The 13,053-nt window shown below is 39.2% G+C and overlaps 1 protein-coding gene across 3 annotated transcripts in view; it reads right to left on the bottom strand.

Annotated features, from left to right (window-relative positions):
• LOC142730621 (plasma membrane calcium-transporting ATPase 2-like) overlaps nucleotides 1-13,053 on the bottom strand; it is a 56,546-nt gene that overhangs the window by 16,552 nt on the left and 26,941 nt on the right. The window lies entirely within an intron of this gene.

Raw genomic sequence — 13,053 nt, 5'->3', positions numbered from 1 at the left:
GTGAGGAGTAATAGTAGAGGAAGATATAACCACTGATCACCTCATACAGTCACTGTGAGGAACATGACTACACAAAGTATTATTAGAGGAAGATATAGTCACTGATCACCACCTCATATAGTCACTGTGAGGAACATGACTACACAAAGTATTAGTAGAGGAAGATATAACCACTGATCACCTCATACAGTCGCTGTGAGGAACATGACTACACAAAGTATTAGTAGAGGAAGATATAACCACTGATCACCTCATACAGTCACTGTGAGGAACATGACTACACAAAGTATTAGTAGAGGAAGTATAACCACTAATCACCTCATACAGTCACTGTGAGGAACATGACTACACAAAGTATTAGTAGAGGAAGATATAACCACTGATCACCTTATACAGTCACTGTGAGGAACATGACTACACAAAGTATTAGTAGAGGAAGATATAACCATTGATCACCTCATACAGTCACTGTGAGGAACATGACTACACAAAGTATTAGTAGAGGAAGATATAACCACTGATCTCCACCTCATACAGTCACTGTGAGGAACATGACTGCACAAAGTATTAGTAGAGGAAGATATAACCATTGATCACCTCATACAGTCACTGTGAGGAACATGACTACACAAAGTATTAGTAGAGGAAGTATAACCACTGATCTCCACCTCATACAGTCGCTGTGAGGAGTAATAGTAGAGAAAGATATAACCACTGATCACCTCATACAGTCACTGTGAGGAACATGACTACACAAAGTATTAGTAGAGGGAGATATAACCACTGATCTCCACCTCATACAGTCGCTGTGAGGAGTAATAGTAGAGGAAGATATAACCACTGATCACCTCATACAGTCACTGTGAGGAACATGACTACACAAAGTATTAGTAGAGGGAGATATAACCACTGATCTCCACCTCATACAGTCACTGTGAGGAACATGACTACACAAAGTATTAGTAGAGGAAGTATAACCACTGATCACCTCATACAGTCGCTGTGAGGAACATGACTACACAAAGTATTAGTAGAGGAAGATATAACCACTGATCTCCACCTCATACAGTCACTGTGAGGAACATGACTACACAAAGTATTAGTAGAGGAAGTATAACCACTGATCACCTCATACAGTCACTGTGAGGAACATGACTACACAAAGTATTAGTAGAGGAAGTATAACCACTGATCATCTCATACAGTCACTGTGAGGAACATGACTACACAAAGTATTAGTAGAGGAAGTATAACCACTGATCACCTTATACAGTCACTGTGAGGAACATGACTACACAAAGTATTAGTAGAGGAAGATATAACCACTGATCACATCATACAGTCACTGTGAGGAACATGACTACACAAAGTATTAGTAGAGGAAGTATAACCACTGATCATCTCATACAGTCACTGTGAGGAACATGACTACACAAAGTATTAGTAGAGGAAGTATAACCACTGATCACCTCATACAGTCACTGTGAGGAACATGACTACACAAAGTATTAGTAGAGGAAGATATAACCACTGATCTCCACCTCATACAGTCACTGTGAGGAACATGACTACACAAAGTATTAGTAGAGGAAGATATAACCATTGATCACCTCATACAGTCACTGTGAGGAACATGACTACACAAAGTATTAGTAGAGGAAGATATAACCACTGATCACCACCTTATACAGTCACTGTGAGGAACATGACTACACAAAGTATTAGTAGAGGAAGATATAACCATTGATCACCTCATACAGTCACTGTGAGGAACATGACTACACAAAGTATTAGTAGAGGAAGATATAACCATTGATCACCACCTTATACAGTCACTGTGAGGAACATGACTACACAAAGTATTAGTAGAGGAAGATATAACCACTGATCACCACCTCATACAGTCACTGAGGAACATGACTACACAAAGTATTAGTAGAGGAAGATATAACCACTGATCACCACCTCATACAGTCACTGTGAGGAACATGACTACACAAAGTATTAGTAGAGGAAGATATAACCACTGATCACCTCATACAGTCACTGTGAGGAACATGACTACACAAAGTATTAGTGGAGGAAGATATAGTCACTGATCACCACCTCATATAGTCACTGTGAGGAACATGACTACACAAAGTATTAGTAGAGGAAGATATAACCACTGATCACCACCTCATACAGTCACTGAGGAACATGACTACACAAAGTATTAGTAGAGGAAGTATAACCACTGATCACCACCTCATACAGTCACTGCGAGGAACATGACTACACAAAGTATTAGCATCTTCCTCTACTAATACTTTGTGTAGTCATGTTCCTCACAGTGACTGTATGAGGTGGTGATCAGTGGTTATATCTTCCTCTACTAATACTTTGTGTAGTCATGTTCCTCACAGCGACTGTATGAGGTGATCAGTGGTTATACTTCCTCTACTAGTACTTTGTGTAGTCATGTTCCTCACAGTGACTGTATGAGATGATCAGTGGTTATATCTTCCTCTACTAATACTTTGTGTAGTCATGTTCCTCACAGTGACTGTATAAGGTGATCAGTGGTTATATCTTCCTCTACTAATACTTTGTGTAGTCATGTTCCTCACAGTGACTGTATGAGGTGCAGATCAGTGGTTATATCTTCCTCTACTAATACTTTGTGTAGTCATGTTCCTCACAGTGACCGTATGAGGTGGAGATCAGTGGTTATATCTTCCTCTACTAATACTTTGTGTAGTCATGTTCCTCACAGTGACCGTATGAGGTGGAGATCAGTGGTTATATCTTCCTCTACTAATACTTTGTGTAGTCATGTTCCTCACAGTGACTGTATGAGGTGATCAGTGGTTATACTTCCTCTACTAATACTTTGTGTAGTCATGTTCCTCATAGTGACTGTATGAGGTGGAGATCAGTGGTTATATCTTCCTCTACTAATACTTTGTGTAGTCCTGTTCCTCACAGTGACTGTATAAGGTGATCAGTGGTTATATCTTCCTCTACTAATACTTTGCGTAGTCATGTTCCTCACAGTGACTGTATGAGGTGGAGATCAGTGGTTATATCTTCCTCTACTAATAATTTGTGTAGTCATGTTCCTCATAGTGACTGTATGAGGTGGAGATCAGTGGTTATATCTTCATCTACTAATACTTTGTGTAGTCATGTTCCTCACAGTGACTGTATGAGGTGATTAGTGGTTATATCTTCCTCTACTAATACTTTGTGTAGTCATGTTCCTCACAGTGACTGTATGAGATGATCAGTGGTTATATCTCCCTCTACTAATACTTTGTGTAGTCATGTTCCTCACAGTGACTGTATAAGGTGATCAGTGGTTATACTTCCTCTACTAATACTTTGTGTAGTCATGTTCCTCACAGCAACTGTATGAGGTGATCAGTGGTTATACTTCCTCTACTAGTACTTTGTGTAGTCATGTTCCCCAGAGTGACTGTATGAGGTGATCAGTGGTTATATCTTCCTCTACTAATACTTTGTGTAGTCATGTTCCTCACAGTGACTGTATGAGATGATCAGTGGTTATATCTCCCTCTACTAATACTTTGTGTAGTCATGTTCCTCACAGTGACTGTATGAGATGATCAGTGGTTATATCTTCCTCTACTAATACTTTGTGTAGTCATGTTCCTCACAGTGACTGTATGAGATGATCAGTGGTTATATCTTCCTCTACTAATACTTTGTGTAGTCATGTTCCTCACAGTGACTGTATGAGGTGATCAGTGGTTATACTTCCTCTACTAATACTTTGTGTAGTCATGTTCCTCACAGTGACTGTATGAGGTGGAGATCAGTGGTTATACTTCCTCTACTAATACTTTGTGTAGTCATGTTCCTCACAGTGACTGTATGAGATGATCAGTGGTTATATCTCCCTCTACTAATACTTTGTGTAGTCATGTTCCTCACAGTGACTGTATAAGGTGATCAGTATTATACTTCCTCTACTAATACTTTGTGTAGTCATGTTCCTCACAGCAACTGTATGAGGTGATCAGTGGTTATACTTCCTCTACTAGTACTTTGTGTAGTCATGTTCCCCAGAGTGACTGTATGAGGTGATCAGTGGTTATACTTCCTATACTAATACTTTGTGTAGTCATGTTCCTCACAGCGACTGTATGAGGTGATCAGTGGTTATACTTCCTCTACTAGTACTTTGTGTAGTCATGTTCCTCACAGTGACTGTATGAGATGATCAGTGGTTATATCTTCCTCTACTAATACTTTGTGTAGTAATGTTCCTCACAGTGACTGTATGAGGTGATCAGTGGTTATATCTTCCTCTACTAATACTTTGTGTAGTTATGTTCCTCACAGTGACTGTATGAGGTGGTGATCAGTGGTTATACTTCCTCTACTAATACTTTGTGTAGTCATGTTCCTCACAGTGACTGTATGAGGTGATCAGTTGTTATATCTTCCTCTACTAAAACTTTGTGTAGTCATGTTCCTCACAGTGACTGTATAAGGTGATCAGTGGTTATATCTTCCTCTACTAATACTTTGTGTAGTCATGTTCCTCACAGTGACTGTATGAGGTGGAGATCAGTGGTTATATCTTCCTCTACTAATACTTTGTGTAATCATGTTCCTCACAGTGACTGTATGAGGTGATGATCAGTGGTTATACCTCCCTCTACTAATACTTTGTGTAGTCATGTTCCTCGCAGTGACTGTATGAGGTGATCAGTGGTTATATCTTCCTCTACTAATACTTTGTGTAGTCATGTTCCTCACAGCGACTGTATGAGGTGATCAGTGGTTATATCTTCCTCTACTAATACTTTGTGTAGTCATGTTCCTCACAGTGACTGTATGAGATGATCAGTGGTTATATCTCCCTCTACTAATACTTTGTGTAGTCATGTTCCTCACAGTGACTGTATGAGATGATCAGTGGTTATATCTCCCTCTACTAATACTTTGTGTAGTCATGTTCCTCACAGTGACTGTATAAGGTGATCAGTGGTTATACTTCCTCTACTAATACTTTGTGTAGTCATGTTCCTCACAGCAACTGTATGAGGTGATCAGTGGTTATACTTCCTCTACTAGTACTTTGTGTAGTCATGTTCCCCAGAGTGACTGTATGAGGTGATCAGTGGTTATACTTCCTATACTAATACTTTGTGTAGTCATGTTCCTCACAGCGACTGTATGAGGTGATCAGTGGTTATACTTCCTCTACTAGTACTTTGTGTAGTCATGTTCCTCACAGTGACTGTATGAGATGATCAGTGGTTATATCTTCCTCTACTAATACTTTGTGTAGTAATGTTCCTCACAGTGACTGTATGAGGTGATCAGTGGTTATATCTTCCTCTACTAATACTTTGTGTAGTCATGTTCCTCACAGTGACTGTATGAGATGATCAGTGGTTATATCTTCCTCTACTAATACTTTGTGTAGTCATGTTCCTCACAGTGACTGTATGAGGTGGTGATCAGTGGTTATACTTCCTCTACTAATACATTGTGTAGTCATGTTCCTCACAGCGACTGTATGAGGTGGTGATCAGTGGTTATATCTTCCTCTACTAATACTTTGTGTAGTCATGTTCCTCACAGTGACTGTATGAGGTGGTGATCAATGGTTATATCTTCCTCTACTAATACTTTGTGTAGTCATGTTCCTCACAGTGACTGTATGAGGTGATCAGTTGTTATATCTTCCTCTACTAAAACTTTGTGTAGTCATGTTCCTCACAGTGACTGTATAAGGTGATCAGTGGTTATATCTTCCTCTACTAATACTTTGTGTAGTCATGTTCCTCACAGTGACTGTATGAGGTGGAGATCAGTGGTTATACCTCCCTTTACTAATACTTTGTGTAGTCATGTTCCTCGCAGTGACTGTATGAGGTGGTGATCAGTGGTTATATCTTCCTCTACTAATACTTTGTGTAGTCATGTTCCTCACAGTGACTGTATAAGGTGATCAGTGGTTATACCTCCCTCTACTAATACTTTGTGTAGTCATGTTCCTCACAGCGACTGTATGAGGTGATCAGTGGTTATATCTTCCTCTACTAATACTTTGTGTAGTCATGTTCCTCACAGCGACTGTATGAGGTGATCAGTGGTTATATCTTCCTCTACTAATACTTTGTGTAGTCATGTTCCTCACAGTGACTGTATGAGGTGGAGATCAGTGGTTATATCTTCCTCTACTAATACTTTGTGTAGTCATGTTCCTCACAGTGACTGTATGATGTGATCAGTGGTTATACTTCCTCTACTAATACTTTGTGTAGTCATGTTCCTCACAGTGACTGTATAAGGTGATCAGTGGTTATATCTTCCTCTACTAATACTTTGTGTAGTCATGTTCCTCACAGTGACTGTATGAGGTGATTAGTGGTTATACTTCCTCTACTAATACTTTGTGTAGTCATGTTCCTCACAGTGACTGTATGAGGTGATCAATGGTTATATCTTCCTCTACTAATACTTTGTGTAGTCATGTTCCTCACAGTGACTGTATGAGGTGATCAATGGTTATATCTTCCTCTACTAATACTTTGTGTAGTCATGTTCCTCACAGTGACTGTATAAGGTGATGAGTGGTTATATCTTCCTCTACTAATACTTTGTGTAGTCATGTTCCTCACAGCGACTGTATGAGGTGATCAGTGGTTATACTTCCTCTACTAATACTTTGTGTAGTCATGTTCCTCACAGTGACTGTATGAGGTGATCAATGGTTATATCTTCCTCTACTAATGCTTTTTGTAATCATGTTCCTCACAGTGACTGTATGAGGTGATCAATGGTTATATCTCCCTCTGCTAATACTTTGTGTAATCATGTTCCTCACAGCGACTGTATGAGGTGATCAGTGGTTATACTTCCTCTACTAATACTTTGTGTAATCATGTTCCTCACAGTGACTGTATGAGGTGATCAATGGTTATATCTCCCTCTGCTAATTCTTTGTGTAATCATGTTCCTCACAGTGACTGTATGAGGTGGAGATCAGTGGTTATATCTTCCTCTACTAATACTTTGTGTAATCATGTTCCTCACAGTGACTGTATGAGGTGATCAATGGTTATATCTTCCTCTACTAATACTTTGTGTAGTCATGTTCCTCACAGTGACTGTATGAGGTGGAGATCAGTGGTTATATCTTCCTCTACTTATACTTTGTGTAATCATGTTCCTCACAGTGACTGTATGAGGTGATCAATGGTTATATCTTCCTCTACTAATACTTTGTGTAGTCATGTTCCTCACAGTGACTGTATGAGGTGGAGATCAGTGGTTATATCTTCCTCTACTAATACTTTGTGTAGTCATGTTCCTCACAGTGACTGTATAAGGTGATCAGTGGTTATATCTTCCTCTACTAATACTTTGTGTAGTCATGTTCCTCACAGTGACTGTATGAGGTGATCAGTGGTTATATCTCCCTCTACTAATACTTTGTGTAGTCATGTTCCTCACAGTGACTGTATAAGGTGATCAGTGGTTATATCTTCCTCTACTAATACTTTGTGTAGTCATGTTCCTCACAGTGACTGTATGAGGTGATTAGTGGTTATACTTCCTCTACTAATACTTTGTGTAGTCATGTTCCTCACAGTGACTGTATGAGGTGATCAATGGTTATATCTTCCTCTACTAATACTTTGTGTAGTCATGTTCCTCACAGCGACTGTATGAGGTGATCAGTGGTTATACTTCCTCTACTAATACTTTGTGTAGTCATGTTCCTCACAGTGACTGTATGAGGTGATTAGTGGTTATACTTCCTCTACTAATACTTTGTGTAGTCATGTTCCTCACAGCGACTGTATGAGATGATCAGTGGTTATATCTTCCTCTACTAATACTTTGTGTAGTCATGTTCCTCACAGTGACTGTATGAGGTGATCAGTGGTTATATCTTCCTCTACTATTACTCCTCACAGTGACTGTATGAGGTGGTCAGTGGTTCTATCTTCCTCTACTAATACTTTGTGTAGTCATGTTCCTCACAGTGACTGTATGAGGTGATCAATGGTTATATCTTCCTCTACTAATACTTTGTGTAGTCATGTTCCTCACAGTGACTGTATGAGGTGATTAGTGGTTATACTTCCTCTACTAATACTTTGTGTAGTCATGTTCCTCACAGTGACTGTATAAGGTGATCAGTGGTTATATCTTCCTCTACTAATACTTTGTGTAGTCATGTTCCTCACAGTGACTGTATGAGGTGATTAGTGGTTATACTTCCTCTACTAATACTTTGTGTAGTCATGTTCCTCACAGTGACTGTATAAGGTGATCAGTGGTTATATCTTCCTCTACTAATACTTTGTGTAGTCATGTTCCTCACAGTGACTGTATGAGGTGATTAGTGGTTATACTTCCTCTACTAATACTTTGTGTAGTCATGTTCCTCACAGTGACTGTATGAGGTGATCAATGGTTATATCTTCCTCTACTAATACTTTGTGTAGTCATGTTCCTCACAGCGACTGTATGAGGTGATCAGTGGTTATACTTCCTCTACTAATACTTTGTGTAGTCATGTTCCTCACAGTGACTGTATGAGGTGGAGATCAGTGGTTATATCTTCCTCTACTAATACTTTGTGTAGTCATGTTCCTCACAGTGACTGTATGATGTGATCAGTGGTTATATCTTCCTCTACTAATACTTTGTGTAATCATGTTCCTCACAGTGACTGTATGAGGTGATCAATGGTTATATCTTCCTCTACTAATACTTTGTGCAGTCATGTTCCTCACAGTGACTGTATGAGGTGGAGATCAGTGGTTATATCTTCCTCTACTAATACTTTGTGTAGTCATGTTCCTCACAGTGACTGTATGAGGTGATCAATGGTTATATCTTCCTCTACTAATGCTTTGTGTAATCATGTTCCTCACAGTGACTGTATGAGGTGATCAATGGTTATATCTCCCTCTGCTAATACTTTGTGTAGTCATGTTCCTCACAGTGACTGTATGAGGTGGAGATCAGTGGTTATATCTTCCTCTACTAATACTTTGTGTAATCATGTTCCTCACAGTGACTGTATGAGGTGATCAATGGTTATATCTTCCTCTACTAATACTTTGTGTAGTCATGTTCCTCACAGTGACTGTATAAGGTGATCAGTGGTTATATCTTCCTCTACTAATACTTTGTGTAGTCATGTTCCTCACAGTGACTGTATGAGGTGATTAGTGGTTATACTTCCTCTACTAATACTTTGTGTAGTCATGTTCCTCACAGTGACTGTATGAGGTGATCAATGGTTATATCTTCCTCTACTAATACTTTGTGTAGTCATGTTCCTCACAGCGACTGTATGAGGTGATCAGTGGTTATACTTCCTCTACTAATACTTTGTGTAGTCATGTTCCTCACAGTGACTGTATGAGGTGATCAATGGTTATATCTTCCTCTACTAATGCTTTGTGTAATCATGTTCCTCACAGTGACTGTATGAGGTGATCAATGGTTATATCTCCCTCTGCTAATACTTTGTGTAATCATGTTCCTCACAGTGACTGTATGAGGTGATCAATGGTTATATCTCCCTCTGCTAATACTTTGTGTAATCATGTTCCTCACAGTGACTGTATGAGGTGATCAATGGTTATATCTCCCTCTGCTAATACTTTGTGTAATCATGTTCCTCACAGTGACTGTATGAGGTGGAGATCAGTGGTTATATCTTCCTCTACTAATACTTTGTGTAATCATGTTCCTCACAGTGACTGTATGAGGTGATCAATGGTTATATCTTCCTCTACTAATACTTTGTGTAGTCATGTTCCTCACAGCGACTGTATGAGGTGATCAGTGGTTATACTTCCTCTACTAATACTTTGTGTAGTCATGTTCCTCACAGTGACTGTATGAGGTGATTAGTGGTTATACTTCCTCTACTAATACTTTGTGTAGTCATGTTCCTCACAGCGACTGTATGAGATGATCAGTGGTTATATCTTCCTCTACTAATACTTTGTGTAGTCATGTTCCTCACAGTGACTGTATGAGGTGATCAGTGGTTATATCTTCCTCTACTAATACTTTGTGTAATCATGTTCCTCACAGTGACTGTATGAGGTGGAGATCAGTGGTTATATCTTCCTCTACTAATACTTTGTGTAGTCATGTTCCTCACAGTGACTGTATGAGGTGGTGATCAATGGTTATATCTTCCTCTACTAATACTTTGTGTAGTCATGTTCCTCACAGTGACTGTATGAGATGATCAGTGGTTATATCTTCCTCTACTAATACTTTGTGTAATCATGTTCCTCACAGTGACTGTATGAGGTGATCAATGGTTATATCTTCCTCTACTAATACTTTGTGCAGTCATGTTCCTCACAGTGACTGTATGAGGTGGAGATCAGTGGTTATATCTTCCTCTACTAATACTTTGTGTAGTCATGTTCCTCACAGTGACTGTATGAGGTGATCAATGGTTATATCTTCCTCTACTAATGCTTTGTGTAATCATGTTCCTCACAGTGACTGTATGAGGTGATCAATGGTTATATCTCCCTCTGCTAATACTTTGTGTAGTCATGTTCCTCACAGTGACTGTATGAGGTGGAGATCAGTGGTTATATCTTCCTCTACTAATACTTTGTGTAATCATGTTCCTCACAGTGACTGTATGAGGTGATCAATGGTTATATCTCCCTCTGCTAATACTTTGTGTAATCATGTTCCTCACAGTGACTGTATGAGGTGGAGATCAGTGGTTATATCTTCCTCTACTAATACTTTGTGTAATCATGTTCCTCACAGTGACTGTATGAGGTGATCAATGGTTATATCTTCCTCTACTAATACTTTGTGTAGTCATGTTCCTCACAGTGACTGTATGAGGTGGAGATCAGTGGTTATATCTTCCTCTACTAATACTTTGTGTAGTCATGTTCCTCACAGTGACTGTATGAGGTGATTAGTGGTTATACTTCCTCTACTAATACTTTGTGTAGTCATGTTCCTCACAGTGACTGTATGAGGTGATCAATGGTTATATCTTCCTCTACTAATACTTTGTGTAGTCATGTTCCTCACAGCGACTGTATGAGGTGATCAGTGGTTATACTTCCTCTACTAATACTTTGTGTAGTCATGTTCCTCACAGTGACTGTATGAGGTGATCAATGGTTATATCTTCCTCTACTAATGCTTTGTGTAATCATGTTCCTCACAGTGACTGTATGAGGTGATCAATGGTTATATCTCCCTCTGCTAATACTTTGTGTAATCATGTTCCTCACAGTGACTGTATGAGGTGGAGATCAGTGGTTATATCTTCCTCTACTAATACTTTGTGTAATCATGTTCCTCACAGTGACTGTATGAGGTGGAGATCAGTGGTTATATCTTCCTCTACTAATACTTTGTGTAATCATGTTCCTCACAGTGACTGTATGAGGTGGTGATCAGTGGTTATATCTCCCTCTGCTAATACTTTGTGTAATCATGTTCCTCACAGTGACTGTATGAGGTGATCAATGGTTATATCTTCCTCTACTAATACTTTGTGTAGTCATGTTCCTCACAGTGACTGTATGAGGTGGAGATCAGTGGTTATATCTTCCTCTACTAATACTTTGTGTAATCATGTTCCTCACAGTGACTGTATGAGGTGATCAATGGTTATATCTTCCTCTACTAATACTTTGTGTAGTCATGTTCCTCACAGTGACTGTATAAGGTGATCAGTGGTTATATCTTCCTCTACTAATACTTTGTGTAGTCATGTTCCTCACAGTGACTGTATGAGGTGATTAGTGGTTATACTTCCTCTACTAATACTTTGTGTAGTCATGTTCCTCACAGTGACTGTATGAGGTGATCAATGGTTATATCTTCCTCTACTAATACTTTGTGTAGTCATGTTCCTCACAGCGACTGTATGAGGTGATCAGTGGTTATACTTCCTCTACTAATACTTTGTGTAGTCATGTTCCTCACAGTGACTGTATGAGGTGATTAGTGGTTATACTTCCTCTACTAATACTTTGTGTAGTCATGTTCCTCACAGCGACTGTATGAGATGATCAGTGTTTATATCTTCCTCTACTAATACTTTGTGTAGTCATGTTCCTCACAGTGACTGTATGAGGTGATCAGTGGTTATATCTTCCTCTACTATTACTCCTCACAGTGACTGTATGAGGTGGTCAGTGGTTCTATCTTCCTCTACTAATACTTTGTGTAGTCATGTTCCTCACAGTGACTGTATGAGGTGGTGATCAATGGTTATATCTTCCTCTACTAATACTTTGTGTAGTCATGTTCCTCACAGTGACTGTATGAGATGATCAGTGGTTATATCTTCCTCTACTAATACTTTGTGTAGTCATGTTCCTCACAGTGACTGTATGAGGTGATCAGTGGTTATATCTTCCTCTACTAATACTTTGTGTAATCATGTTCCTCACAGTGACTGTATGAGGTGGAGATCAGTGGTTATATCTTCCTCTACTAATACTTTGTGTAGTCATGTTCCTCACAGTGACTGTATGAGGTGATCAATGGTTATATCTTCCTCTACTAATACTTTGTGTAGTCATGTTCCTCGCAGTGACTGTATGAGGTGATCAGTGGTTATATCTTCCTCTACTAATACTTTGTGTAGTCATGTTCCTCACAGCGACTGTATGAGGTGATCAGTGGTTATATCTTCCTCTACTAATACTTTGTGTAGTCATGTTCCTCACAGTGACTGTATGAGGTGGAGATCAGTGGTTATATCTTCCTCTACTAATACTTTGTGTAGTCATGTTCCTCACAGTGACTGTATGATGTGATCAGTGGTTATACTTCCTCTACTAATACTTTGTGTAGTCATGTTCCTCACAGTGACTGTATAAGGTGATCAGTGGTTATATCTTCCTCTACTAATACTTTGTGTAGTCATGTTCCTCACAGTGACTGTATGAGGTGATTAGTGGTTATACTTCCTCTACTAATACTTTGTGTAGTCATGTTCCTCACAGTGACTGTATGAGGTGATCAATGGTTATATCTTCCTCTACTAATACTTTGTGT

The sequence above is a fragment of the Rhinoderma darwinii genome, unplaced genomic scaffold, assembly GCF_050947455.1.
Source record: "Rhinoderma darwinii isolate aRhiDar2 unplaced genomic scaffold, aRhiDar2.hap1 Scaffold_773, whole genome shotgun sequence".
NCBI lineage: Eukaryota > Metazoa > Chordata > Amphibia > Anura > Rhinodermatidae > Rhinoderma > Rhinoderma darwinii.
The sequence above is the reverse complement of the archived record's forward strand: the minus strand, read 5'-3'. Positions and strand labels throughout refer to the sequence as shown.